Below are 26,750 nucleotides of genomic sequence, written 5' to 3' on the forward strand. Positions count from 1 at the left end.
CAAATAGAAAATAGATCTCAAGTTGGTAGATTTCAGTCCAACCATATCAATAAAATAAATAAATAAATGAATAAACAAATGGGACCTAATTAAACTTACAATCTTTTGTAGAGCAAAGGAAACCTAAAAATAAAACAAGAAAACCTACAGAATGGGAGAAAATATTTGCAAATAGTGTGACTGATAAGAGCTTACTTTCAGAATATACAAATAGCTCATAAAACTCAATAACAAAAAACAAACAACCCAATCCAAAAATGGGCAGAAGACCTAAACCAACATTTCTCCAATGAAGATAAACAAATGGCCAACAGGCACATGAAAAAATGCTCAATATCGCTAATTATCAGAAAAACGCAAATCTAAACCACAATGAGGTGTCACATCACACTGGGCAGAATGGCCATCATTAAAAAGTCGGCAAGTGGTAAATGCTAGAAAAAGGGAGCCTACCTACATTGTTGGTGGGAATGTAGTTTGGTGCAGCCATTATGGAAAATGGTATGGAAATTCCTTTAAAAACTGAAAATAGACTTACCCAATGATCCAGACATCTTACTCCAGGGCATATACCCGGAGGGAACTCTAACATGCAACCAATGTTCAAAGCAGCACTATTTACAATAGGCAAGACATGGAAACTACCTAAATGTCTACCAACACATGACGGATAAAGAAGTTGTGATATATATCACACACACACAACAGAACACTACTCAGCCATAAAAAACAATAAAATAATGCCATTTGTTGCACCATGGATGCACCTGGAGATGTCATATTAAGTGAAGAAAGCCAGAAAAAGAAAGAAAAATACCATATGCTATCACTTATACATGGAATCTAAAAAAATGACATAAGTTAACTTATTTACAAAACAGAAATAGACTCACAGACACAGAAAACAAACTTATGGTTACCGGTGGTAGGGTTGGGGGAGTGGAGGGATAAAGTGGGAGTTCAGGATTTGAAGATACTAACTACTATATATAAAATAGATAAACAATAAGGTCCTACTGTGTAGCACAGGGAACTATATTCAATATCTTGTAAACCTATAATGAAAAACAATATGAAGGGAATATATATACATATAACTAAATCACTATGCTGTACACAGGAATTAACACAACATTGTAAACCGACTATATCTCAATTTTTAAAAATATCACATATATGGGAATGGTCTAAACAAACCAATTGAGAGGTATCATATTGAAAATAATAATATCCATCTATATGATATCTAAAAGAAACTCACTTTACACATAAAGATATAGATAAAGTAAAATTGAAAGGATAGAAAGGAATATATAAATACTAGCCAAAAGAAAGCTGGAATAGCTATAATACTAACAGACAAAGTAAACTTCAGAACAAAGAATATAATCAAGGATAAAGGGAGGCATTACCTAATAATAAAGGGAACAGCTCTCCAAGAAGACATAACAATCCTATATTGTATATATTAAGCAATACAGCTTCAAAATACAACAATACAGCTTCAAAATAAAGCAAAAGATGATAGAATTGAAAAGTGAAATAGATATGCCCACAATTATAACTTGATACTTCACCATTCCTCTCAGTAATTGATACACTAAGAAGGCAGAAAATCAATAAGGATCTAGATAACCCGAACAATGTTACCACCAATTTAGTCTAATTGATATTTAGAGAACATGCCATCAAACAGCACAATACACATTCTTCTCAAGTATACATGGAATGCTGACAAACATAAATTATATTCTGAGCCATAAAATAAACCTTGCCAAATTGAAAACAATATCAACTATACAAAGAATATTCTCAGACCATAACTGAATTAAATTAGAAATCAATAACAGAAAAATATCTGGAAAAGCCCCAATTATTTGGAAATTAAACTGCATATTTACAAATAACCCTTGGATCAAAACAGAACTATCAAAGCAACTTTAAAAAATAATTTGAACGGAAAATAGAAATTAAAATGCAATATATCAAAATTTGTGAGATATAGCTAAAACAATATTTAAGAGGAAAATCTACAGCATCAAAATTTTATATTAAAAAAAAAAAAGTTTTCAAATGAATAACCTAGAATTCTACCTTATGAACCAGAGAAAGGAGAGCAAAGCAAACCCAAACCACACAGAAGGGAGAAAATTGTAGAGATAAGAGCAGAAATCAGTGGAGCTGAAGAAAAAAAAAAATAAAGAGTCTTAATCAGACAAAAAAGAAAATTCATTCAGATGATATGAATAACTGAGTAGTCTTATATCTACTAAGTGAACTGTATTCACAGTAAAAACATTTCAAATAAGAAAACTCTAGGCCCAGTTGGTTTCAGTGGTGAAACATTCAAACATTCAAGAAAGTAAATAATATTAATTCTACAAAATCTCTTCCAAAAAAATAGAAAAAGAACACTTTCTAACTCATTTATGAAGCAAGTATTACACTAATAACAAAGACATCAAAAGAAAAGAAAACTGCATACTAATATCCATTCATGAACACAGATGCAAAACCCCTCAAAAAAGTTAGCAAATCAAACTCAGCAATATATAAATAGAATAATATCAAGGGAATGAGAAGACAAGCTATAGACTGGGAGAAAATATTTGCGAAATACATGTTTGATAAAGTACTATTGCTGAAAATATACAAATAACTCTTAAAACTCAAAAATTAAAAATGAACAACCCAATTAAAAATGGGCAAAAAACAAAACAAAACAAAACAAAAACCTGAATAAACACCTCACCGAAGAAGGAATACAGATGGCAAATAAGCATATAAACACATGTTTAACATCAAATGTCATTAGGAAACTGCAAATTAAAACTATAATAAATATTACCAAACATCTATTAGAGTAGCCAAAATCCAAAACATTGATAATACCAGATGCTGACGGGAATATGGAACAACAGGAACTCTTTCATTGCTGATGGGAATGCAAAATGGTATAGTCACTTTGAAAGATTAGCAGTCTCTTACAAACCTGAACATATTCTTATCATACAGTTCAACAATAGCACTCCTTGGTATTTACCCAAACGAGCTGAAAATTTATGACCACATAAAAACTTGCACACAGAGTTTTACAGCAGCTTTATTCACAATTACCAAATATTGGAAGAAACCAATATTTCCTTCAGTAGGTGTAAGTGTAAACTGTGTTATATCCAGACAATAGAGTATTACTCACTCTAAAAAGGTTAAGGAGCTATCAAGCCATTAAAAGACATGAAGAAACTTTAAATACATACATATACAGAAAGACAGAGTCAGAGATAAAGATACAGAGTGACAGAGAGTTCAAATCAGAAGTCAAATGAGGTAGAATGTTAACAATTAAGTGAATCTGGGTAAAGGGTATAATGTACTACAGTTGGCTTTCCTATCTTTACGTCCGCAGATTCAACCATGGGATCCGGGTTGGCTGAATCTGGGGATGTGAAACCTATGGATATGGAGGGCCAACTGTATTCATTATACTAGCCATTTTATACAAGGGACTTGCGCAAACGCGGATTTTGCTATCCACGTGGGGCCCCTGAAATCTATTCCTGGCGGATACCCAGGGACAATTGTATTCTTGCAACTTTTCTGTGAATTTGAAATTATTTCCAAATAAAATAAAATGAGGTATATCTGAGGGTGATGACACAGAAAGTTAAGCAAAACAAATTGTGTGAATAAAGCAAAGCACTATAAAATCGGTAAGGTGTAATTCTATTGTACACATTTAAAATCAGAGAGAGGGGAGAGAGAAGGAGAGAGAAAGCAGGAAAGAAAGAGAGAATGAGACAAATGAAAAATAAAATAACTTTTCTGGAAGGATATTGAAAAACTGTTAACCATAATTAATTTTTCAATATTGGAAGAGGAGCCTGAAGAAGTAAGGAGAAAGGTTTTTGTTTTTGTTTTTTATCTTTATAGCTTGCATATTTGACCTTGTGACTTTATGTTTATTTTCAATAAATTAAAAGTCAGAAAAGTATCTGATGAGAGTACATTCCATTTTCTTATATAAGACAAATGTCAAAGTTAGTATATACAATCATATTGTATAATTTGGATTGAAGATTAAATATGTAGTATGTGTGTTTTCTTACATACTATGAACCAAAGTAGTTTTAAGCTGTTAAAGGCCTGGCCCCAGGAAAAAGGTCCTCTCCTGTTTGCTTTTAGAAGAAAAACTTTAAACTGTAAGGATCCTCTGGTCCAGAAAATTTAACTGTTCAAAGGTGAAGAGCAGAGTTCAACCTTAAAGTTGTTATAAAATTGAGGCAAGAATACCCCCAATCTACTTTTCTTACTGTAGTCAACTTCAGGCTTTTAGAGAGATAAGTGGCTCTTCTTATTCTTGTTTGGTACCTAACACCGTCCTTCACTATTTAGTTAGAAATATGGTTTTATGTATACACATAAACCTGATGCTAATTCTTTGTCTCTGATGTTTCAGAATCCAGGAAAGGAAATATCCCTTCTATGGGGTACTTTTTAAAGAATCAGCTCAGCTAATTAAGGCGTTCTATAACCATGCCCCAAAACCCTCTAAAGCAGTGCTTCTCAAATTTAAATGTACCTAGGAATCACCTAGGGTTCTTAGTAAAATGCATATTCTGATTTAGTAGGTCTGGGGACAAGCCTTTGAGTTGGACTGCATTTCTAACAAATCCTCATATGATGTTGCTAGTTATGTTATCCCTGTTTTTATCAACATAGCAATCCTCAGAACTACTTGAAGGAAGACACTCTATCATCTTCAACCATTCCAGTCTGGACTAAGGCCACCATCTCAGAAATTTTAGTGATACGAGCCTTTAAAAAGACACACTTGTGAAATGTGCCCAACTAGTATTTTCAGCTAATGGTCACAGTATTTTTTAAAAAGTGGAGGGTTAACTAGCTGTCCATCTGGTAGAAAAAAACAACTTATAATCATGTTGAGACAATTTCATTCTGGTGAAAAAAATATTTTGTGGATCTAATTCAAGGGGAAGCTCCAGCCCCTAAGTCATGTCTCAAATAAGTTTAAAGAAGAGTTGCTTAGGAGAGGCTTTTCTATAATATGTGCATATCTGTAATGTCCACAAGTAGCCTCTGTATGAAGCAAGTATCATGTATATGACTTATGACAGCAACTATTGTCTTCATTCTGTCTCTTACATGCTCCTCAGAGAAAGAGAAGCACTGTTTGCCCCAGGATCTACTTCCACACCCATTATAACTGTGGGAGAATAATGTTTTAGCATTTATAGTTAATTGTCCTTTGCAAAGAGGATATGCACAAAAAGGTACAGGAAAACCCATGGAATTCATGGAATATCAATCACAAAATAAAATAATTAATCCCTCAAGATAAGTGACTTAGGAGGAAACAGCCCAGATTTTATTAAAGACTAAAGACTCTGCTGCATTCCCCAAATGGTTTAAAAAGAAAAGTCTGTTGACATCAAACATGGAGCCCACATGGATTAAATTAGGGCACTCTTCGTGTTACAGTTTAAGATTTCATAAAGTATAGCTTGTGGTTAAATCACGTGTTTCAGTTCTGAAGGGCTGGTTGATGACTTCCCAATCTTTTCAATATTGTACCACTGGTGATATTTACCCAAGCAGCACCAATCTGGTCTTAATAATCCAGCCCCCAGTTTTGTAGCCCACTCCACATTTTGATTCCCAATAAACAAATATTTGTGGTGTGTTCGTGGGCTGTTTAACTGCTAGCATATTTGGTTCAGGACCACATTCCATAAAGAAAGGGGACACATCTGTGGCCCCTGGGTTAAATGTTGTGGGGAACGGGGTTTCATTGAAAGCACCAGGTCTCCTTTTCTTTTTTGCAAGGGTCAGTGACAGCTGATGGAGACTAAACTGGGATAGCTGTTCAAGGGGGACAATTCTTCAAAAGCGTCTAATGAGAAATTTTTCTTCTCTACCCCCATCTCCCCTACTCTACTTGAGGGCCCCAAATGCTAAAGCATTAATGGGCTTTCAGATAAGCAGGAAATAGAGAAGACAATGGAAGGAGAGATTTCCTTTATACATATGCAAGGTCTCCAGATGCTTCAGTTTCTGAACTTCTTAGCACGAATCCGGGTGTAGACTTAACCACTTGGGAGCTCACATAGGCAAGGAATGTTTATTCATTTCAGTATCTTCCTGTTTCCAGGATTAGAGGCTGCCAAAAACAAAGACATCAGCAAGTCCATGCTGTCTGTCTTGTTTCACTTAATTCATTTTGTTTGCAGTCATAACAAGCATGTTATTTATTTAGTTGTAAGTACATACCAAAGTAAGGATGCATTCACTTTAATCCTTTAATTTAACAAGATCACATACTTTAGGAAGCCAAAGGCTTTACAGCAAGATTAGAATAAAGAGTTCTGTTTCCTCTTAGATTAAAAAAGATATCCTGAATATTTGATTTGTGGTATATCATTATGTTTGATATTTAGGTGCTTTCTTGCTGAGGTCTAAATTAGTATGTTTATTAAATTCCTTCTAAGTGGCATTTTACCCGATGTGTTTACATTTAGAATCATCTTTCATGATAAAGTCTGTCATGAAATGGGAAAACTTATTTACTGCCTACATTTCTTCCAAGTTTGGTAGCTAAAACCCATCTGTCAACAGAAATAAAGCATGCAGCATGCTCGTGCGTGCTTGTGCGTGCACGTGCACGTGCGTGCGCGCACACACACACAAGCTTTGTTTCCTAAAAAGATCTGTGGCTCTTTTGCCTATTCCCTTTCTTAGTTCAGTTTTTAGCAGCAGATGGTGCTACTCATTTTGTGTCTTTTCTGATTCCTGCCCTGATTTTTCTTTCCAGTGCACTCTCCTTGCACCATTATAGGAGGTCAGGCTGGGTTTGCATTCAAAATTTTCTCTAAACTGGTAAGATGTAGGCAGAAACAATCTTTTGAACAAGGAATTGTTTACTTGGCAAACTAAAATTCAAGCATCTACTCTTGAAGAATAGATTGAGATAAATTTTAAAATAAATTTAAAATAAATTATCAGTTTTGCTTGAGAAAACTACCCCCAAAATATGTTAATCCAAGAATAGAAACCTTGAATGGCTGAGACAACAAAAAACTACTGAAAGAGTAAATCAGTTTCTACAAGGATTCTGAAGCATCTAGCTTTATTTGCAAGTCTTGCTCTTCTCCTCCCCCAACCAGGTCTGGCTATCATATGTGTAAGTGAAAAAGGTCTCTAACAAATGGTGAGATCTGAGAGGTAAACAAAGCCCTGATGGCACAAAGGTCTGGCTTCCAGAGTCCACAGTAATGGCTGCATTTCCCATACTGGTCTTCCCTTTGCATAGAAAAGTAGAGTCAATCCTCCCCCAGCTCATATATCCTCTGTCCAGTCCCTCTACTACTGACTGTCCAACCTCTATTTTATAAGATAACCCATTCCAAGTCTGCACAACTGAAATAGCCACCATACCAAAAAGCACACCATCAAGCCAGGAGCACTCATTAACACTTTAGCCTCCAGAGATTTATCCAATAATTCAAACCCCTGGTAGTTCATGAGGAATTGGAATTCAGAGGAGGCAAGTTTGGTGGGAGGAAAAGGAGAGAAAGATCTGAAGAGTAAACAAATGTCATGAGGGCAGCTGAGAGAAGTAGCTTGTGCACAGTGGAAAGAGCACAGGTCTTGAAGTCAAACAGGTCTGGGTTCATGCTCCTCCTACATCATCCTCATATATCAGGTGATATTTCAAATACTATACACAGTGATCCATTTAATCCTCTCAACAACTCCAGGAAATAAGAACTATTAGCATTATTACCTTCACTTTACAGATGGGAAAATGTAGGTACAAATAGGTTTAAGTAATTGCTCAAGGTCCTAGAGTTTGTAATGAATGAAGCTGGAATTTGAGCCTAGGCAGCCTGTCTGGAAGAGTACACATCCTCAAAAAACAATGCTAACTTTATGATGTTCCATAAAGTGAGTGACTTACGCTCTAAGCCCCAAGGACCTGTTTGGGAAACTAGGGATAAAAATAATTATATTAAGTTGTGTTGTGAGAATTCAATGTGAATATGCATGGTATTAAAAACTAATTTCCTTCTTAAAGAGGTGAGGTATCTGCAGAGAAGAGAACACAGAGGGCATGAAAAGGGAACTCTGCCTGCCTCACACTTTTGCTGGTGTATCCCTGGACTTCCCACCAATACCCTATGTGTCCCCAGCCTGCTAGGCTATGCACTACAGTAGGTCACTCCTCCAGCCCTGTCTGCAAATTAATGAACAGCTGCTTGAGTAGGACCACAGGGCACTTTCATCTCCAGCACAACAAAAAGAAGCAATCAAGTGGAGAATATTAATAACAAGCCAAATTCTCATCTTCTGGAACTACAATGGAAAACTTGGGTTATTTGTTTCAATATGTTTTCATTCTCACTACTTGAGCAAAATTCCTTAGCACTAACTGGGTAAGAATTCAGCCCACTGAGAATTACTTCCATTTACCAGAAACTGCCTTTTCCCCTTCACTGTACATTTTCCAAAGCAAGACAATGTTTTGATGTTGTCACATCAACAAATAAGTATTCACTGCCCACAAAGGTTCTAAAGGAGTCTGCAGTGGGACCAGCAGAAGCCACATGCCTTTGGGAATTAGAAGAAGCAGATTCTACTTTTGGTTCTCCTTCTCTTCTGAGTGAGCCTTAACTTAACCCCTGCCCTGCCCCGTTCCTTGACCTCCCTCTGTGAACTGTGATCAACTCCTGTGTTCCCTCCCAGCTCTAACTCACTGTGGTCCTAGTCACATGGCACGCTAGGTTTGTCATAACAAACTATCACAAACTGGGTGACTTAACCAACAGAAATTTACTGTCTCACAGTTTTGGAGGCTAGAAGTCTAGGATCAAGGCGTCAGCAAGGCTGATTCCTTTTGAGCGCTGTGAGAAAAAAATCTGTTTCATGCTTTTTTCCCAGATTTTGGCAGTGTGTGGGCAAGCTTTGGCATTCTTTGGCTTGTAGAAGCATTGCCCTGATCTGAACCTTCATCTCCACATTATTTGCTCCTTGGGTGTGAGTCTGTGTCCAAATCTTCCCCTTTTTATAAGGACACTAGTTATAATGAATTAGAAGCCCACTCTTCCCCAGTGTGAATTCATCTTTATCTAATTACATCTACAATGACCCTATTTCCAAATAAGATAGCAGGGATAAAGACTTCAAGATGTGAATTTAGGGGAGGGAGGCACAAATCAATTCATAAGAATTACCCTTATACATTTTCTTCATAGATGTTATCCCAATCTGATTTTTTTTAATGTTTTTGTTTATTGTTTATGTAACAAGATGGTAAATTTTCAGTTTCCATTGAGGCACCAAGATATGATAGATACTATATATCTACATGCAGTATAAGGAAGATTACCAAAGGAAATCTTAAAATAAGAGACTAAGAATAGATTAGATCAGTGCTTCTCAAACTTGAATGTGCATGTAAATCACCTGGAGATCTTGTTAAAATGCAAATTCTGATTCGGCAGGTCTTGGGTGGACACAAGATTCTACATTCTAATAAGCTCACAGCAATATTGATACTGCTCGTCCACAGACCACATTTTTAGTAGCAAAAGATAAGATGATAGACTTAAAACAATGAAATTAAAAAATGAAAGAACGGAGAGAGAGGATTTTGTGAGGATTATTTTATTGAGAGGTGAACTATGATTATTTCTTCTCCTGGATCCCCATAAGGAAGAGATATGTATGTGTGGAAACACTGCTTCCTAAACCTAAGCCTAGTGCAAGAGACTTCAACTGAAGCTCTTGGAGTTTGATATGTGACCCTTAGATTTTGAGTGATGAATGAATTGGGTCTGACTGTCATCTGAGAAACCTAGTAGATTACAGACTGGCTGTTGGCTGCTCTGATGACAGAGGTAACTGTGAAGATCAGCCCAAACTCCCAGTTTGTCAGAAAAAAGAATGTGTGAGAAATGGGCCACAGGTAGAAAAGAAGCTGTCTCACAACACTATCAGTCAGGTAAATATTTCGTGACCCCACTTCCTCTCCTCCATCTCAATGCTCCAATGCTGGTGGAGTCAGAACAGCAACTAACTTATAAGTGGAACAATAGAAAAAGAGGAAGCCAATCACACTCTCAGATGGGGTTTCCACCTAGGGAACACGGAGAAGATATAAGCTGAGACTATGATCTCAGCTTATAATGACTAAAATGTTTTATTACCTGAGTGTGATAAGAAAGGTCATAGGACCGCCAGAGGGTTCAGGAAGAAGTCAGGGAAAAGATGACCTCCGTTAAGTAGGTTTAAAGAGACATCGGGAGACAAAAATAAAGATGATTTTAGGAATATATTCCATGACCCCTACAAGTTCACTGTACTGGCCCAAAACATATCTCCTCAGCAGAAGCTTAAACCCTGTAAGAGCAGAATCCTTGACTATCTTATTCATAGCTCTTTCCTTGGCTGCTGTATTTGCACGTGCAGGTTATCCACTACGCAATGGTACCACATCCAAGAAGACGTGATTCAATTTGTAGATATAGATTTACAGGTTTACTACAAAACTTACCCAGCAAAGGCAGTATATCTCAATAAAATCAGGATATGATGAAAATTTTCCTTAAGAAAAATCTTTTGAAGAAGATAATTCTCACCAAAAAACCCTTCTGCTAATGATGGCCTTGATATCTAGGGCTATGAAGATTCCCTGTCATATAGTGGACATTCAGTGAATATTTGTGAATGAATCAGAATTTACTAATAACCTTTCTATGAATGTATACTGAAGTGATGACTAATATTTTAAAGTAAAATCTCAGAATTATTATTTACAATAAAAAATTTGCAAAATAGCTAGTTACAGAATTAATACAGAGTCATCTCTTGGTGTCCATGGGCATTTGGTTCTAGGACCCTCCCCCTAGATACCAAACTCCGTAGATGCTCAAATCCTTTATATAAAATGGCATAGTATTTGCATATAACCTATGTACATCTTCCTATATACTTTAAATCATCTCTTGATTACTTATAATACCTAATATAATACAAATGCTATGTAAATAGTTGCTGGCATTTGGCAAATACAAGTTTTGTTTTCTGGAAATTTATGGGTTTTTTTTTTTTTAATACTTTTGATTCACAGGTGGTTGACTCTGCAGATGCAGAGCCTGCAGACAAGAAGGGCCAAATGGATAGAAATCAATAGTCTGCATTTATACAATCAGATAGAAGATATAAAATAGGAAAAAAGCCTATTTACAATAACCAAAAATGAAATACCTAAGGATGAACAACAAAGTATGCACAATCTATGTGAAGAAAACTTTACAATACCACTAAAAGGACTTGAACAAATGGAGAAAAGAAGATATGGCAAATAATCAGTTGTATTCTGGAGCATATCTGAGACCCTGGAAACCCCATACTTGGGACAAATAAGGGTGCTTGAATTCATATAATATGTGGTTAATAAAAGAACAAGGGAAATGGTTTATTTCTATCAATGTGCTCCCAATTTTAAATTGAGTGCTGGACTGATCTGAGGGATTATCAGTAATACCAAACTTTTCCCTTCCTGCAGATGGGTATTTAGTAGCACTCAAGTGTTACATACATAGTGGCCCCGTGACAGAATCTTCAGTAAATCCCAAAGAGACATAGTCAAGGAGAACTCATAAATCTAAAAAGGCACAGCCACTACTCCCACAATGGCAGAAGGGAATCTCAAGAATCCCTACTTCTCCTGCCTTTCGTCCCTAGCGCACTCATGAATGATCAAAGGTCATTTATAGCAAGATAAGACCGCCCTGGGGTAGCACTCAAGGGAACTCTACAACCTTTGGTTTGTTCTTCCTAGTTCAAGAATTCTTGTCCCCCCTTGGCTGGAACTTTATCATTCAGGTCTCAGCTCAACTATCATATCCTAAGAGAATGTATGCCTAACTACCCCATCTAATGCCTCACATTCCACTCCCATCACTTTCTACTGCTTTGCAACTTTTAAGATTTTCTTCAAAGGTCTTATTCCTCTAAAATTGTCATATTTGTTTACTTACTATCTGTCTTTCCAAGAGAATGAGAGCAGGATATCGTATTCCCACCATCTAGAATTCGAACCTCTAACCCTATGAGAGTTATCATGGCTGGTATTTCCTCTGGTTCCCCTGTTTCATTAGACTCACCCTCAGCTTATTTAATATTTTTTGAATACCTAATATGTCTTTTGTACTGCTGTAGGTGCTTGGGATACAGCAGAGGAAAAAGAATCTCTGCCCATATGGACTTACATTTTTGTGGAAATAGGTCAATGATAAAAAATAAATAAATATATATCATGTCAGGCATATAAGTGCTATGGGAAAAATATAAAGAAGGATAAGGGATGAGAAAGTGATGGGGTGGTGAGCATGAATGTTTGATGGGAGACCAGGAAATACCCTCCTAGGGAGGTGACCTGAAGGACTGAGGAAGGTAGCCACACAGCTAACTGGGGAAGAGTGCCCCAAGCAAAGAGAATATCACATCCAAAGCCCTGAGAAGGAACAAGTTTGGTGTGTTCAGGAAACAAGGAAGTGAGTGGCAGGCAAAGAGTAAATGAGGCGGGGAATGAGAGGAAATGAGGTAAGACTTAGTGAGATGATAAACCATTCGGAGAGTTCTGGTTTTTTGAAAGCAAACCAGAGCTACTGTGTCGGAAAAGACTATGGCTTAGTGGGAGTGGGAGCTGGGGTAAGAATGAAAGGGAGGCTAGATGGGGTCTATAGCAGTAGCCCCCAACAAAAAATGATGCTGGCTTAGAGCAGATGGCAGGAGAGAAAGTATTTGGGACCATAATTTGAAGAGAGAGCTGAAGGGATTTACTAAAAGATTCAATATGGTATATGAGGGTGAATGTCAAGGTCCTGATTTCAGGTTTTTTAACTCTAACCTGTCTGCATTGTCTCCCCACTGAGTTCCTAATCATGTCTCCTCAGCAAATTACTACTCTCACCTGGTCCTCTTCCACAAGGTAAGTCCTAGCTCTCACTCAGTACCCCATCCATGACCATGTAACTAGCTGAAAATCTATGGCCCCACACAGTTATTCTGAGAGTTCCTATCTGCCTTTTCTGCTTTATCGTACCAATCCTTTATTCCTACTCTTCAATCAAATCAAAATATGCTGCTTCTGAAACATTCAAGTCCTATCGGTTCTATAAAGCTCATTCAGCCCAAACTGATCCTATGTCCTTTAAAATTTATAGAAATTGTAAAATTCATCAAGCAAGCAATTATGCTTTGTATTAGGACATCTCTTGTCAACTTAACTATTTTATTATTATTTAACATTTCACATGATCTTATATCATTAATTAAAATATAAATTCTTCATGGGTAGAAAATCTACCTAATATTCTTTCATATTCTCTTATCACATAGTATCTACTAGCACATAATTTTTTATTGAAGTATAGTCAGTTTACAATGTTGTGTCAATGTCCAGTATATAGCATAATAGTTCAGTCGTATATATACATACATATATTCATTTTCATATTCTTTTTCATTACAGGTTACTACAAGATATTGAATATAGTTCCCTGTGCTATACAGTATAAACTTGTTGTTTACCTATTTTATATATAGTAGTTAGTATCTGCAAATCTCAAACTCCCAATTTATCCCTTCCCACCCTCTTCTCCCCTGGTAACCACAAGTTTGTTTTCTACATCTGTGAGTCTGTTTCTGCTTTGTAAATAAGTTTTTGTATTTAATAGATGATAAATAAAATGTGCTAATATAATATATATGAACTTGGTTTTATACTGTAGCTCTAGCCACTGCCTCCATTTACTCTTGTTCCATTTCCTTTTTATTCCTACATAATCAGTCTCTCAACCATTCCAAAGTGTCTGTTTTAGCTAAAATACAAGATTGACATAAGGAAGAAATACAAGATATAACTAGAACGGTAAGATGCAATTTTATTTTGGAGGTCTAAAATGCAAGATGGGGAAACTGACAATTTGGTAGGCAATTGTTGTCTTTAAATGTTTTTTAAAAAGGGTTGTAGAAAAATAGCCACGTTTTAGAAAAGTAGATTAATCTGCCTATTTGAGTATTATGGATTGGAAGGGAAACAGGCAAATGAGGGTTGATACTCTTTACCTAACTTTTAAAAGAGTCTGCACGAGAAGTATTAAGGGCTTGAAATAAAGGGAGGGAAATGTAAAACATGCAATGGAAGGAATGTTTTAAGAGAATCTCTAGGACTTTCAATAGCTTGGATATGGTGATTGAAAGATAAGGAGGGGTTACATGTAACAAGTTTTCATCCTCAATGTGTATCAAAAATTATTATATCATTTACAGAAACAGGGAAATAAAGGAAAAGTTGAGTGGGAAAAGAACACAGTGAGCTATTTTCAACATGTTGAGTTTGAGGTGGCATTTAACCATGCAAAGATGCCCAGGAGGCATGTGGAGATAGATGACTATAAATTAAAAGACATGTCAGTACTAGACATAGAGTTTTGTGAGAGACGATGGTTTGTAAAAGTACAACCTTCACCTTCCCCAGTTTAACCTGTTGCCCCCACTTAAACTAGTTCAGCTGCCAGAGCCCAAACTATTCCCAACAACAGTTAGCTTCCAAAAGGGATATTCAAAAGACAGAAGGATAAAGAATTTGAGAGAAAGTATTGGTATGGCTGGAACTGGAATGACAAGCTAGGCTCCTGCTCTAATGTGACCATCTCCCCTACCTTAACTTCCTCAAATTCTTCCTTGTTATATTATGACATCCAGTACAGGCCTATGAATTTCTCTCAAATACATCCTATACCAGTAAATTTCACAGTAATGATACAGTAAATATGATAACTGACATGGACTTTAGTCATATTGCCTTCTCAACTCTCATACTGAAATTGATGTTTTATTTGTGATATTGCTGGTTTGCCTCAATCAATCACACACACACACACAATTTCTAGAAAAACTGCACTCTCTAGAAGGCTTAGTGCAATTCCACACAGACCAAGCTCTACCTTCACAGTCGAGTCTCCCAGCATCTCTCCCAGTTGATAAAAGTATGAATCCAACAATGAACTCAGCAAAGCTAAGGGAATGGTTTTGTTGAATTGGAGTAGTATCAGTTGGAAGCAATGATAAATCAATCATACAACACCAAAGCAGAGTAGACGTATTTAAAGAAGATTGAAAAAGAACACAAGTGTAATTTCTTCCTGAGTCTCAGGAGGAAAATCTGTAATTTATAGCCAAGAAAACCAAGAAGCAAAGTACTACCTATAACCCTAGACAAATGGAAAAAGGAATAACAGAAATTACGATATAAAAGACTAAACCAATAATTATGAGAATAACTAACGTTACAGTTTATGGGAGGAACTTATACAGAAAGTTGACCTGGGAAAGTGCAAGGAAATAAATAACTCTGAGTGGGTTTCAAGCACTGAGAACTGACTGAGATTGACAATAAAGGGTTTCATGTGCTTTTCTTTAGGTCTGTATCTCTTATAACTGTGCAAGTAACAAATAATCACCCAAGGTAGACACAAAAATTCCTAACTTGGAGCTAAACAAATTATGCAATTATAAAGATGTGTTAAAATGGGAGAATCTTTAGAAACCATGGGTTTAAAAAGAAACTCCAAGTGAACTGTCATATGCTAATTTGGGGAGCTGCAACTTTAAACACTAGGAATGTAAGCATATTGAATGAAAAAAGGTTAGGTGTAGGTTAGTATTTTTGAAATTCTGTCTTCTATGATTTCAGTTGTATAATAACCTAGTGATTTCAAATCAATATTTAGCTACTCAGTTGCCATAAACTTCTTACACACCAGGAGAGAAAAAAAATAATAGAAGGAAGAAAACAAAACAATTCTATTGAATGAAGCCCTGCTTTAAATATTAATGTCTGTTGCAGATATACTAACATTACTTTTGGTGTACCCATACCAGTATGTGTGTGTTGGGGGGCGGGGTATTTTGGTAGGTGAAAAGTACTTTCACTATCTGAGGCATTGTGTAAAAAAACTGAAATCAGATCATTCATACTAATGAAGCAATGGGGTGAAAATAATTAGCTAGTGTGTAATAATGCTAAATAATAGGATTATGAATCTCTGAATAAATTCAGGCAGAGAAAACTAAATAGACAGAAATGAAATAACACACAAGATGAAAACCTTGTAAAAGCCACTGGTTAGAGTTACAGAGGTTCAACACTGAACAGCAATGAACAACTCCAGAGGATGCCATTACCAGTCTGTGTGAACAGCTCCCCTGGAGTTGTTCACTGAATAACCTGTGTAGCCATGAGTGGCCACCCTACTTGTTGTGACTATGCATATGTTTTTTTTCTGTCAATAATGAGTCAAGTCCCAAACAACTCAGGTGCCAATTCTGATTTAAATAGTGGCTAATGCTTTAAGAGGCCAAACATTGGTTTCCAGGCTATACTCATGCATCCTTACACCCCTAAATTCAAAAGAGACTAGGATGAAATTATAACAGTTTCTGAAGTAATTTTAGGTGTATTTCCCTTCCCTACGATAGACTGTTGGGCCTAAATAATTGTAGTATTTAAATAAAAGTTGGGTCTAAATAATTGTAGTATTTAAAATTCTCAAATAGGAACAAATAAATGATTCTTATTTATTCCATTTTTCTCCAAGTTACAGTTGTGATCTTTAAATAATGAAAAAATAAGTGGCTTTTTAATATTTTTCAGGTAGAATATTTTACTTAAAAATAGGTTAAAAAAAGAAATAGAAAAGTTACTTTGAGACCATCCAATCATTTCAAGCACCAACAATAGTAATCAACACTGGTCATTATAAAGTTGACCTTGGCTTGAACTTATGACCTAAACCTCAAAACTTATACTACAACTAACTCTCAGAGTTACACATCTATGTGACCCTCTCACTGCTGCCAAGTATCACTGTGGTTTTCAAGTATTAAAAACCTGCCACAAAATTTCATTTTTTTAAATGCCTTTAAATTCAGGATAGCTAAAAAAGCATTGATAAATTCAAAGCTAATATATTGTTTTCAACATTTATTGTAGGCTGACTGATTTTTGGTAATCATATATCATTCTTAAAGCAACCAAAATATGTCTGAAATAATTAGCACTTAATAAACAAATAAAACCTGCTTTATCTAATTTAAATGTTAGATGAACTCTATTTAAAGCAATAGTTTACTTTTTAAATTACTAAGTCAAAAATGTACAGAAGCAATATTGTAATAATTGCCCCTGTGCTATTAAATTTTCCAAGGAAGTAATGAGTGTTAGATTATTTAAAATAATGACACCACCTTTCTTTCCCCAGAATATGGAGCATGGGTGGATGTTTAATTAAAGAAATTCAAGAAGGTCTCAGAGAAAATCCTTTAGAACTGAGTGTCTCACTAATTGAAAAAAAATTTAACACAAATTTAACATTGATACCATTCATATCAAACAAATAGCAAGTCAGTAATGTGGAGGAAAAACTTACTGCAGAGAACCAGAGAGCACCACATTCATTCTGTCTTTCAAAGAACTGTCACTGTAATTGCTGTAACTACAGCCTGGTTTTGTGGTAGCACTTATGCCATGATTTGATTCGAAAGCAAATGCTCAGTGTACCCAGAATTTCCACATACTCTCCCCTGCCTTCTGTAATTAGGAAATCTAGGCATTTTCCTGAATTTAATGAAGCAAAGCCTGAAGCTGAGTGAAGCAGAATCAGAGCTGTCATATGCCCCAATGAGTTACATCTTTGACCACATGAGGCACCTCAATTCTGTATTCCTGGATCTTGCCCCCAAACTACTTGTCTCCATCTCTAAACAGTGACTGTAAAATCAAGGATGGAAGTGTTCCATTTTAACATTCAGAATGATACTTCTGCAATTTCCAAGTCTCCAGGAAAAAGGTCTATGAAGGTAGCAACATTGTCTGTATTTCTCACTTTTTTGAACTTGGCACTATTTCTGGCATAGAGAAAGTCTCAATAAATATATGCTGACTGATTGATTACTAAATAAATTACAGATTGATCTGTACAATTACAGATCATCAATCTTCTCCATCACTGTTACAAAAGAGAACCAAAGTTTCAGGATCTGGCAAAACACCCTTTTATGTACAAAGTCATTTCTAAATGAACATTTTCAGAGGAAAAATCTGAAAAACTAGTGCCTATATATTTCTCAAATAAATAATGCAAAAGAAAATCCCTATATAATGTGAAGACCAAAATCATTATCTCTTTCCTCCCTCAAACCTCGTGCTTGTCTGATAATCCCTATTTCATCTCATGACAACACACCTGTCCAATCATCCAAGATAGAGAGCTCAGAATCCTTTGAATCCTTCTTATTAACTTCCAGAACTATAATTAGATACTATGCCATGGAAATTCTTTTTCTTCCAATCCTTCTTTAATCTATTCCCCAACCTCAATCACCATAGCCAGCACTGACTCTTACCTGGAATATATTGCAATTAGGCCACTCCTTCCTTCTTCCTCCATATATTATTCTGTTTAAAGAGGAAATTAGGTGATTTTGAGAGAGTTTATTCTTTATAAAGCCAGTGGTGTTATTATATAATATTTTCTTTTCAAATTATATTTTGTGATATTTTAAAATATATTCGTAGATTTAAAGGCTAAACTTACCAGGATATAATCTGCATCTACTTTTCCATACCTTTCAAATTATCCACTTTCCAAATATTTTCAAAATTACTTCCAAATAATGGAAAAGTGTTCCATAAGGAGAATTTCAAGTTAACATGGATTAATTTTATAATCCCTCCCCCAAAAAGTTGTGTATGTACTGTACATGTTTGTGTATATGTGTTTTAAATTTAAGGATTCATCATTCGCATAAATGCTTTTTAATAATTTATTTAGATATTACTGACATATAATATGTTGCATATATTTAAGTTAGACACTTTGATAAGATTTGAATATATATACATAAATGAAACCATCACCACAATCAGGATAATAAACATCATATCCATTACCCTCAAAATTTTGCTCATACCCTATTATAATTCTTCCTTCCTGATGTTCAGTGTCTTGAAAATCATTGTTTCATTCATTTAGACTGGGTAGGGTTTTTTCCTTGGTTATTTCAAGTGGCGGGGTAAATCTGGTCCCTGTTTCTTTTATACATTCCTGTATATTCTGCAGAAGCAGAAGTCCATCAGTTGATTATTTTCTTACTATATATTTTTAGTTTTTTCTTAGTGGTTGTTCTAGATATTATAATATGTATATTATCACAATTTAGTTTTTTCTTAGTGGTTGTTCTAGATATTATAATATGTATATTATCACAATTTACTTCAAACTAATACTAACTTAATTCTGGTAAAATGCAGAAACTTCATTGCATTCTCCATTTTTGTAATAATAATGACATATATTATAATATATGACATATATTATACCTGTGTATGTTATAAACCCAACATTACAGTTATAATGATTGCTTTATATACTCTAATACTTTTTAAAGAATTAAAGAAAAGAAAAAAATATATTTATGCCATTTTATATTTACCCACATATTTAAATATTTTAATGCTCTTTATTTATTCTTGTGGATTTGAGTTACCAATTTAATGTTATTCCTTTCCATCTAAAGGACATCCTTTAGTATTTTTTATAAGACAAATCTGCTAGTAACAAATTCTCTCAGCCTTTACTGATGTGAGAAAGTATTTTTTCTTTCATTTTCATTTCTGAAGGATAGTTTTCCTTGACATAGAATTCTTGGTTGATAAGTTTTTTTTTATTTTAGCATTTTGAATGTATCATTTCACTGCCTCATGGCCTTTATTATTTCTTATGAGAAGACAGTTGTTAATCTTATCAAGGTTCCCTTGTATTTGGTGAGGCTTTTTGCTCTTGCTACTTTCAAGATTTCCTCTGTCTTTGCCTTTCAGTGTGACTAAGATGTGACTAGGTATATATCTTTTTGTGTTTATCCTATTTGGTATTTTTTGAGCTTTTTGGATCTCTAGAGTTGTGTTTTTGAAGTTTTCTGCCATTATTCTACCCCTTCCTCTCTCTCTTCTCCCTCTGGAAGTCCCATTATATTTGTATTGGTTAGCTTGCTTTTGATTCATAGATCTCTGGAGCTCTGTTCATTTTTCTTCAATCTTTGTTCTCTCTGTTCTTCAGATTGGATAATTTCTACTAACCTACTTAAAGTCCACTGACTCTTCTCAAATATTCTGCTGAGCCCATATCATGCACTTTTCCTCAGTTATTCAACTCCAAATTTTCCATTTAGTTCTGTTTTACATTTTGTATCTCTTTACTGGTATTTTCTAATAAGTATGTCATTGTTATACTTTCACTTAATTTTTAAGCATGGTTTCCTGTAATTCTTTGAACATATTTGTAACAGCTGCTTTAAAAGCTTTCTCTGATAAATATAGCATCTGGACCTATTTAGTTTCTGTTGACTGCTTTTTTCCCCCTGAGTATGGGTCACCTTTTCTTGTTTCTTTGAATGTTTCATTATCTTTGTTGAAAATTGGACATTTTAGATAATGTTTTATAGTAATTCTAGATTCTGATATTTTCCCTGAGACTTGCTGTTGGTGGTGAGCTTTTTGTGTTTACTTATTTTAGAAGTTTACTTACTGTAAATCTATGGAGTTGGTTTCCCCCACCATGTGCAGCCCCTGGTGTCTCTTCTCAGTAATTTTTAAAATTCTTGGTTTATTTTTAAGTTTGGTTTCCTTGAGATCATCCCTGTGTCTGTATAGCTGCACAGTCAGCCAATGATTCATCAGGGGTTGTACTCAATCACTTTTAGCCAATAAGCTTTCAATTGTTTATTACTGGTTCTGTGTGTGGGTTCATTCCAAGCTCCAAGATTTTCTGTCCTACCCCAGTGTTAATTTTCTTCTGGGTTCTCTTGCATCTACTCTGCACAGGTGTATAATCTCTCAATTAGCCAGGGATATTTGGATATGTGGGACTCTCTTTGGTCTCACATGTGCATGCAGAATGAAAGCAGCCAAGAATGTGTGGAGATATCTACAGCTATCTCATATCTAAGATCTCTCATTTTAATTTCTGGTTAGTCCATTGATCTGTTGCTTTTCCCAAATGGACTACAACTCTAATGAGAAGTTGTTGGCCTTCCTCGTTTACAAGCTGCCATAATCATTACTTTTACTGAGAACACTGTTAATGGTAGATTTCTCACCTTCCACTCAAAATCAACGGAGTCCCTTCTGGCAGCAAAACTGCTGCCCTTCACAGTCTGCCTCACATAGTAAAACTACCATACCAACCAAACTAGGAAATATGGAAGAAACTCCAGGCAAGAATGTGATTGATTCCCACTATACTTATCTGAAGTTCAGCAGTTTTTCATGAATAAGTGCATCTCAATTTGTTTTTTTTTTTTTTCCTTTGGTTGATGTCAGGAGTCATGAAATGTTTGTTTTTAACAACACTGTCCAGTTTTATACTTGTTTTTAGGGAGCGGATTTGCCTCTTTCCTTACTTTGCAATAAGATAAATTAGGCTTCTCAAAGATCAAGATTTATTATGGGTCATATTTCCCTGCTTATTTGCATAATTAGTAATTTTAGTTGGATGCCAAACATTGTGAATTTTACCTTGTTAGGTGCTAAATATTTTTGTGTTCCTCTATACAGTCTTCAGCTTTGTTCTCAGAAACAATTAAGTTGATTGGAAACAATCTGATCTCTTATGGACTGAAACATTTATGTCCCTAAACTTTGTAAACTGAAATCCAAACCTCCAATGTGATGGAATTAGGAGATGGAGGCTTTAGGAGATGATTAGATCATGAGAATGGAGCCCTGTGAATGGGAATAGTGCCCTTATAAAATAGAGACCTCAAAGAACTCTCTCTTTCTGCTATTTGAGGAAATAGTGAGAAGACAGCCATCTATGAACCAGAAAGATAGCTCTCATCAGACACTAAATCTGATCATACTGTGATCTTGAACTCCCCAGCCTTCAGAACTGTGATAAATAAATGTTTGTTGTTTAAGCCATTCAGTTTATGGTATTTTTGTCATAGCAGTCTGAAGTAAGATATGATCCTCTTGGGCCTTTCTTTTGAATTTTGTTATGTGGGAACAGAGCAGAATTTAGTCTACAGCTAATTTTGCCACATTATTGAGTTAAAACCTTTCTAATATACTATCCAATGACCTTACATTCTCACCTTTTCTAGGGTAAGTAATAAGAGGAACTATTTTAGTTGATAAAACAGGAACTATACCCAGCCCTATGTTTGTCTAGTGATTATTCCTTCTGATTTTTTCAGATGGTGCTTTCCATGGCCTCAGAAATTTCCTCAATAGCATGTACTGATAATTATTTAGCTGAAGCCTCAAAGGAGAGCTGCAGACCTCTGAAGTTCTTTCTCTATACAGATTCTCCTTTTGTCCCCTGCCCTGCAAACTCTAGCTGCCTTGATTTCCCTAGATTGCTAGCTCTGTCTTCTTAACTCAGGGAGACTACCCAGCTTTTCCTGAGTTCTTCCTCACTGTGCCACAAACTGAAAACTCTCTCTAGGCAGCAAGCTGGGGCAATAATATGGCCTTCCGCATCTACTTCTCATCTCTCAGGAAATTGTCCTTTATTGCTTAATGTTCAATGTCTTGAAACCATTGTTTCATTTATTTTGTCTGTTATTTTTTCAAGTTGATCCAGGTAGGAGAGTAAACTCAGTATCTGTTGGCCCATCTTGCCCAGAAGCAGAACTTAGAAATGCTTATTTTGATCATGGGAACACATTTAGTTGAGTCTGTTAATTTTTTTTTCTCTTTATTTGCTTTTCCATCACCCTCCTATAAACCACTCATGTTCATTGTCACTCAAGGTAGACCTGATCTAGTCTTACCCAGGTAACATTGTATTATTTTAAGTACAGATCTTCCTCGACTTATGATGGGGTTATATCCTGATAAACTCACCGTAAGTTGAAAATACTGTTAAGTCAAAAATGCATTTAATACACCTAACTTACTGAGCATCATAGCTTAGCCTAGCCTACCTTTAACATGCCTAGAACACTTACATCATACTACAGTTGGGCAAAAGCATCTAACACAAAGCCTATTTTATAACATATATCTCATGTAATTTACTGAGTACTATACTGAAACTAAAAAACAGAGTAAAGAATGACTGTAAATGTATCAGTTATTTACCCTCATGATGGTATGGCTGACTGGGAGCTATGGCTAGCTGTCAGCATCATTAGAGAGTATGGAACTGCATATGGCTAGACCAGAAAAGATCAATATTCAAAATTTAAAGTACAGTTTCTACTAAAGGTATATCACTTTCACACTGTCATAAAGTTTAAAAATTGTAAGTTGAACCATCATAAGTCCAGGACCATCTGTACTCACTACTGTCCTAAGTGCTGAGGATATAGAGACAAATTAAAACAGCAACCACATGATGAGGGGTCTGTGACCAACCTAGTTTGTCACTGTCAAGCCTTTCAGATCAGTAATCTCTCTCTTCTTCCCTCAGCTAGATCCACATAGTTTTACCCCACCTCCTAGGCCTATTACAAGCATACCATATTCACTCTACTGAGTTTTGCACATAGTGCATTCTTTTACAAATAGAAGGTTTGTGGCATCTCTTCATTGGGCAAGTCTATTGGTGCCATTTTTCCAACAGAATTTGCTAACTTCATGTCTCTGTGTCACATTTTGGTAATTCTCACAATATTTGAAACTTTTTTATTATTATTATATTTGTTATGGTGATCTGTGATCAGTAATATTTGATGTTATTATTGTAATTGGTTTGGCATTTTTTAGCAATAAAGTATTTTTAAATTAAGGTATGTATATTTTTTTAGACATAATGTTATTGCACACTTTGTTATATTGACTGAAGTATAGCATAAAGGTAACTTTTATATGTACCGGGAAACCAGAAAATTCATATGACTTGCTTTATCATGATATATACTTTTTTTGCAGTGGCCTGGAACCAAACCCACAATATCTCCAAGTCATTCCTTTACTTCTCTGTGCATTGAATGTGCCTAATTCATTTAGGTGAAAAGAGTATTTTTAAAGCCTTATATACCTTTTCCTTATGAAAGGATATTTTTCTCTTCATGCCATCCTTCTCTAATAAAGGGAAAACATCTTCCTCTCTCTGTTATCCAGGTCTATATTTATTCTGTTTTTCTCTCATTATATTACTTTTATTTGGGCAAAAGGACAATAATCATGTTTAAGCTTAGGATGGGAAACAACACAGCAGGGTTCCATAAACAGAGTTTAATTGCAGTAATTACTTACGTTAATTATATATCAACTGATCATTTTTAAGACATATTTATTGAGCACTATCAGCTTTCAGAGGTACCCATCATTCTCCTACTATCTTTTTCAGATTCTATATCCATGCACAGAATAATCAACTATCATTTGACACATGGTATAATAAGTACCTAATGAAATCCCAATTAAAATTGTATTTGAGATGCTTAATTTTAGAGATAAATTAGAAATAATTACATGATTCAAGAATCCACATCAGACAGGAGAGACACAACTATATCTTCACTAACTGGAAAGGACAAGCACAGATGAAGCCTTTTGATGTGCTTTCCAAAACCTGTTACAAAACATTATTGTACCTCAGCAGATGGCACCAAGAGATGTCTTTTTATTTTTTTAAATAGACAGTTCCTTTTCATATGCTGACTTGAGTGATTTTAGTTCTCATTATTACTGTCATCTGTTAGAGACAGAAAAAAAAAGGGATGGGGAGGAAGCACGTATTTTCCACAAGGCAAGAACATCAGTATGGAAGCAGGCTTTGAGCACGCTAAGTCTAATTTACTGAGCAGCAATGAGCAGGAGAATGCACCGATTGCCTCTTAGCTGTTCATTTCAAACAACTTATCTTCATTTGGAGCTGAGACACTTGGTGCTTGCTGGATACAGTGTTTTCCTCTCTCTCTCCTCCCTCTACCCCACCCCCAGCTAATTTTCCCCTCTTAAGATTTAATGAATTCTGGAACCAATCAAATGCAGGTTGTTAGGAGACACTAGCTAGGTAAAAGTTTTAATATCATTTCTTTCAGTGTTCAAAAGGTCACTTCCCTACTAGGATCACAAAAATATATTTGTTCCCTTCTGAGAGAACTATTTTGCATCTAAGGTGGGGTAGAAAACTGTCCCCCATTAAGTTCACCAAGACTCTGCTTAGAGCTTCCTTTCCTTCCTGCAATATCTTAGTTCAGGGGACAACAGGCTCATTTACAACCTCACTTGGGGAAACTGTTAACCAACCGTACATTTCTGATCTATGTAATTTGCTGCTAAAGAACACAATAGCGTCTAATAGAAAACAGCTGTTAGAAAATCCACTCTTTCTGACAGGAGCGGTTCCTAATGTAGGATTTTAATTTTATCTCCTGATTGATAACACCCCATTAGCCATATCCAGATTCCTAACTGCAAAATGACGCATGGGTACTATTTTAAGCTCCCTCCCAGATGGGTATCATTATGCTTGCTTGTCCCTCTGAGCAGAAAGTCCACAGTTTGGGCAGTGAAGTATGATACAGGCACTTATTACTGCCCTGACAAACAAAATGGGAAATACTGGTCACAGCTGATCCAGAGTGTTCAAAATGCATAAAGTCAGGAAAGAGATTTGAACAGAAGAGAAAAGATAATGGGTATTCAATACTGTAAAAATACAGAAACATAAAACCAAAAGTAGTTATCATTTCATAAAAACATGAAATGTTTTTCTTTGATACTTTGGGCTTTTTAGTTTTATAGGAGAGACACAGGAAGTGTCTTTTTTCTCTAGTCACATAGGATTGTATTCAAGAATAGATTTGTAAGAAAGATGTGAACTTGGGAGACCAGGATTAATAATTATTGAATCTTTTCTCCTCAAGTCCATGACAAAAGCTAAACAATAATTAATGGGAAGGAAGAGTATTTTCCTATAGCAACCTTACTATAATAGTACCTCAAATGGACAAATCACAGAATCTTCACCAAGTTTCAGCAGCAAAATATCCAAGATAAAATAAATTTCATTGAAATGGCAGCAGGAAGAAGGCAAAGGAAGGTCTATGCCCAAGTTCTTGAAGTTCTAATAAAATCAGTGACTGATTCATCATGCTTTCTGGAATAACTTTACTTATACATCTAAAACCATCCTTCACTACCATAGGTATAACAGAAAGGCACAGGGCCATATACTAACTTTAATGAGAGCTATTTAAAACAATTATTTTGTAATGCCTTCAAAGTCCAAAATCAAGGTACATTTCTATATGGGCTACACCTCAGGGCTGAAGTGCTCTGTTCGTAACTGGGGACTGTGGTTCATTAAAGAAGACAGGAACTGGAAAAAATCACCAAGTCTCAAGAGATATCCAAGTTCCTGCATAGTTTGTGCAGCATTTCTTCACCAGCAACAAACTTCTCTCAAACAACCTTGTTTCCTCAGTTAGAACTAGGACACTTACAGAGAAATACTACTCTCCAAATATGTTGATTTTTGTCATGCTACACAACTGAATTTTTTCTAACTGTAACTGAACGTGCTCCACTTTTGGTTTCTTCTTTTATTTAAGCATCACTTCCTCCACAAGGCCTTCCCAGACCCCTGAAATAGGTTGAGTCTCCCACAGTGTATTTACATAGCACAGGATACTTCCCCCATAGC

At 35.5% G+C, this 26,750-nt stretch overlaps 2 long non-coding RNA genes across 2 annotated transcripts; one reads left to right on the forward strand and one right to left on the reverse strand.

The window, feature by feature from the left end:
• Nucleotides 1-298: 298 nt before the first annotated feature.
• On the reverse strand, nucleotides 299-18,978 carry LOC116662533. Its single transcript, XR_004318497.1, has 3 exons — nucleotides 18,968-18,978; nucleotides 11,567-11,570; nucleotides 299-585 (listed from the first exon to the last, which is right to left on the reverse strand). It is a non-coding gene; the product is annotated as an uncharacterized LOC116662533 (long non-coding RNA).
• LOC116662534 lies at nucleotides 2,700-25,871 on the forward strand. The gene is made up of 4 exons (XR_004318498.1): nucleotides 2,700-3,089; nucleotides 18,603-18,604; nucleotides 22,075-22,080; nucleotides 25,861-25,871. It is a non-coding gene; the product is annotated as an uncharacterized LOC116662534 (long non-coding RNA).
• Nucleotides 25,872-26,750: the final 879 nt, after the last annotated feature.

Source organism: Camelus ferus, unplaced genomic scaffold (assembly GCF_009834535.1).
Source record: "Camelus ferus isolate YT-003-E unplaced genomic scaffold, BCGSAC_Cfer_1.0 contig299, whole genome shotgun sequence".
Classification (NCBI taxonomy): domain Eukaryota; kingdom Metazoa; phylum Chordata; class Mammalia; order Artiodactyla; family Camelidae; genus Camelus; species Camelus ferus.